The sequence below is a fragment of the Portunus trituberculatus genome, chromosome 30 (genome assembly GCF_017591435.1).
Source record: "Portunus trituberculatus isolate SZX2019 chromosome 30, ASM1759143v1, whole genome shotgun sequence".
Classification (NCBI taxonomy): Eukaryota; Metazoa; Arthropoda; class Malacostraca; order Decapoda; family Portunidae; genus Portunus; species Portunus trituberculatus.
The window spans coordinates 1,572,446-1,577,445 of record NC_059284.1 but is presented as its reverse complement, the minus strand read 5'-3'; positions in this window follow the sequence as shown (position 1 = coordinate 1,577,445).

The window sequence follows — 5,000 nt, the reverse complement described above, 5'->3', positions numbered from 1 at the left end:
GTATTTTTTCTCACATTTCATTCTCTCTCTCTCTCTCTCTCTCTCTCTCTCTCTCTCTCTCTCAATCATATTTGCCCTCCCTACAATTTTCATTATTTTTCAATCGACTCAGACTACAATCACAGACTCCCGCTCTCTCTCTCTCTCTCTCTCTCTCTCTCTCTCTCTCTCTCTCTCTCATCATGTGCTTCTCCCATACTATATTAATTTCTAACCAAAACCTGAACAGCAATCTCTCTCTCTCTCTCTCTCTCTCTCTCTCTCTCTCTCTCTCTCTCTCTCTCTCTCTCTCTCTCTCATATTTGCCTTCCGTACCATTTTCATTATTTTTTTCAACCAACTTCTACTTCTGCCATCACCTCTCCTCCTCCTCCTCCTCCTCCTCCTCCTCCTCCTCCTCTCGTTTCCTCCCTAATTTACCTCCAGCACACTTTCCTCCCTCCACCTGCGTCCCTCCAATAATCCTAAGTCACCTGGGGCTTTCCCTTCCCTTGTACACCTGTCGCCACCTGCACCTAATCACACGAGAATACAGGCGAGTCTTTTCTCTATTGTTTCCTGTTATTTCTTCCTTCGTGAGTTTCATTTTCTATTTGTCCTTTCGTGAATTAAAATTTTTCTTCGATTTTTCGATGAGATTTCACATTCACAGAGTTCGTTTCTTAGTTTTTATTGTCATTTTTGTCATTTTTTTCTCCTTTTCTCTCGTGTTTCTGTTTTTTTTTTTGTGTGTTTTTATCAGTCTTTCATTTCTTGATTTATCCAGTTAATTTGCGTACTTTTTTCTTTTCGTTTCTTCTTCTTCTTTCGATTTTTTTTTTTTCAGTTTCTCACCTTTTTTTCCCGGTCGATAAAGCCAGTTAGTGCATTTTTCTCACACCGATGTTTTATCGGCCTTTATTTCCTCGCCCGATCACTCTTCCACTGTTCTTCGTCGTCTTTATCGTCTTTCTCCTTCTCTTTATTCTTCACATCACTTCCACTCGCCGTAAAACTCACGACGAAGAAAAAAAAAATGCTTCTTGAAATCTTACAAAATCGGTCTTTTCGGAGGCAAACTTGAGGGAAGGAAGGAAGAAAAGTAGTAAGGAGGGAGGGAAAGCGAAATGAGAGTGAAGGAAGGAAGGAAGGAAGGAAGGAAAGAAAGAGAGGAGGGAAGGATGGGAGGGAAGGAAGATAAGAAAAAGAAAGAAAGCTAAGAAAAGAAAGAATAAAGAGAATAAGAGACGAAAGGAAAGAAGAAAGAGAATAAGAAGATAAAGGAATGACAGAAGAAAGGGACAGAAGAGAAGAAGGAAAGAATACAAAGAACGAAGGAAAGACGAAAAAAAGAAAAATCTGAATGAAAGGAAAGATTGAGGAGAGAAAATAAGAAACCACGGAAGGAAACACACAACACAAACTATTGGAATAAACCACGAGAGAGAGAGAGAGAGAGAGAGAGAGAGAGAGAGAGAGAGAGAGAGAGAGAGAGAGAGTAATAAAATGATAAAAGACGGCAAAGAGATGGTGTAAATAAAAAGCAAGTAGAAATTTTTCCACGAGAGAGAGAGAGAGAGAGAGAGAGAGAGAGATAATAAAAAGAATAAAAAGATACAGGGGCAAAAGATATGAAGTAAAGAAAAAAAAAGAAATAAGCACAGATCTCCAAACAAGAGAGAGAGAGAGAGAGAGAGAGAGAGAGAGAGGAGGCCACAAGGATACTAATACCACTTACAGAGCAAAACTACACACACCTCCGCTCGCGGCAAGAGCCAGAGGCCAACTGAGGCTGAGAAGGCTGAGCTGCTCAACTAACCCTGCCACACTGCCCCCCCAACCTCCGGAACCCCTCAACCCCTAACCCCTCAAAAGCCCCCTTGCCCAGTGTACCCCCCCCTCACCTCGTCACCTACTAACTCCCCACTGCCTCCTTCATTCCTCCCCCCTCCCTCTCCTATCCCTTATCCTCCTCTTGTACCTTCTCCTCCTCGGTCTCCTCTTCCTCCTCCTCTTCCTTCTCATCTCCGCACACACACACACACACACACACACACACACACACATACTAACTGGCTGTTTTTCCTCATCTGTGTGTGTGTGTGTGTGTGTGTGTGTGTGTGTGTGTGTGTGAATGGCTGTCTGAGTATTTTTTGAGTTATCAGTCTATTTATCGGTTTGTCTACCTATCAGCTTATAAATTCACCTATCCATCTATTCTAGCGTTAATTTAATTCTCTCTCTCTCTCTCTCTCTCTCTCTCTCTCTCTCTCTCTCTCTCTCTCTCTCTCTCTCTCTCTCTCTCTCTAAACACTTATATATCTAATAAAATATCAACTTATTAACAGACCTACCTATCCTCCAACCTCCCTTTATCTATCTACCTATCCATACCTACTATTAGCTGTTCACCTACCTGTAAATCTACCCACCACTCTATCTATCTGCCTATCATTCTATCTCTCCATTTATCTATCTGGCTGGGCACGATTCTATCTGGCTAGGTGGCTGGCTAGCTGGCAACGTTGTGGTGCTGTCAGGGGGAGGGAGACGGAGAGGGAGAGGGAGAGGAGAGGAGAGGAGAGGAGAGGAGAGAGAGAGGAGAGGAATAGAGGAGAGGAAAGAGAGAGGGAGAGGGAGGGAAGAGGGAGGTGGACTGTAGGTGTCATGGTTAAGGGAGTTAGGAGAGGAAGGATGAAACAAGAGAGAGAGAGAGAGAGAGAGAGAGAGAGAGAGAGAGAGAGAGAGAGAGAGAGAGAGAGAGAGAGAGAGAGAAGAGAAAGGAAAGGAAGGGGGAAGAGAGAGTAGAAGGGGTGAAAGGTAGCTGTCAGACAGAGAGAGAGAGAGAGAGAGAGAGAGAGAGAGAGAGAGAGAGAGACAGAGACAGAGAGAATATCAATCCAAACTCCCTTTATTTAACTAGTCTTCCAATCTCTCTCTCTCTCTCTCTCTCTCTCTCTCTCTCTCTCTCTCTCTCTCTCTCTCTCTGTGTGTGCTAGGGAAATAATCTAGGGAAAAATCACTCCTGCGACTATTTTTTTCCCTAACGCTTGGTCTCTTCCCGCCAACCGGAAATAACTCGCAAGGAAAAATATTACAAACTAGGAAGAAAGTTTTACCCTATTTTTTCCTTTCCAGAGAGAGAGAGAGAGAGAGAGAGAGAGAGAATATGAGAGGTGTACCAAAAAGTTTTCCTCAAGATTCGAAACTTTAAGGTGGAAACGCGACGTGAATTCACACACTGACAAACAAACAAACACACACACACACACACACACACACACACACACACACACACACACACACACACACACACACACACACACACACAAACACACACACACACACACTGACAAACATATACGTACAGACACACACACACACTTACAAACATACACGTACACACACACACACACACACACACACACACACACACACACACACACACACACACACACACACACACACACACACTGTCAATATCTACATCTATATCTCATCCTTATATTCCTTAACCAATTTCTTTTTATCTACTATTCTCCATCGAACTCCTCTTCCTCCTCCTCCTCCTCCTCCTCCTCCTCCTCCTCCTCCTTCTAATCTTCTTTCTCATCCTTCCCCTATTCTCCTAACTCCTCCTTATTTTTTAGACCCTTAATGCTCTTTTCATCGTCCCGTTACTTTTTCTTCCTCCTCCTCTCCTCTTCCTCCTCCTCCTCTCTTCTTCTTCCTCCTCCTCCTCCTCCTCCTCCTCCTCCTCCTCCTGGACATAATGGAGGAAAGTGAGGTAAGTTTGCTGAACAGTAAAGTTGCTCAGTTGAAAAAGGCATCTCTCAACAAGTTGCTCTCTCTCTCTCTCTCTCTCTCTCTCTCTCTCTCTCTCTCTCTCTCTCTCTCTCTCAATATATCTATGCTTCTACATATATCCGACTGTCTACAGTATTATTATTAATATTATCATTATTATTATTATTATTATTATTATTATTATTATTATTACTATTATTAGGAGCAGTAGCAGCAGTTTACTCTCACCTTTATCAAAGTAATGTACCTCACTAAACCTAACCTAACCTAACCTCACCCAAACCTAACCACCTAACCAAACCTAACCTTCCCTACCCAGTAACCTCACTTAACTTAACTTAAACTAACCTAACGTCACCCAAAGCTAACCTATCCTAACCTCACTTCACCTCTCCTCACCAAGCACCAGCACCATTAGGACGCAATATGACGAGCCAATCACCATTACCACTTAACTGCCCACTGCCAATCACGCCTCGAATGGTTAATCAGATGAGCCAATTAGGAGAGTACCTCGTTAAGTTGCTCGTTCAGTGGTTGGCAGCCATTAGGTCCATTATCATCACGTGTCCACAGCCTCTTAATTAGCGTGGCTCCATTATTTCCTGAAGCCAATACCAGAAGTCCTGATTAATTCTTTTTTTTTTCTCTCTCTCTCTCTTTCCCTCCTATCTTTCTTTCCTTCCTCATTTTCTTATGGGAGTAAAATCCGTTTTTCTTTTGAGTGATTGGTTCTACATGGTGATTGACTCTCTCTCTCTCTCTCTCTCTCTCTCTCTCTCTCTCTCTCTCTCTCTCTCTCTCTCTCTCTCTCTCTCTCTTCTCTCTCTCTCTCTCTCTTGTTCCGTTACTCTTTTTTAGCTCTCTCTCTCTCTCTCTCTCTCTCTCTCTCTCTCTCTCTCTCTCTCTCTCTCTCTCTCTCTCTCTCTCTCTCTCTCTCTCTCTCTCTCTCTCTCTCTCTCTCTCTCTCTCTCTCTCTCTCTCTCTCTCTCTCTCTCTCTCTCTCTCTCTCTCTCTCTCTCTCTCTCTCTCTCTCTCTCTCTCTCTTGTATCTCTCTCTCTCTCTCTCTCTCTCTCTCTCTCTCTCTCTCTCTCTCTCTCTCTCTCTCTCTCTCTCTCTCTCTCTCTCTCTCTCTCTCTCTCTCTCTCTCTCTCTCTCTCTCTCTCTCTCTCTCTCTCTCTGCTTAAGGGTTTGGTGACATTTTGGATGCACG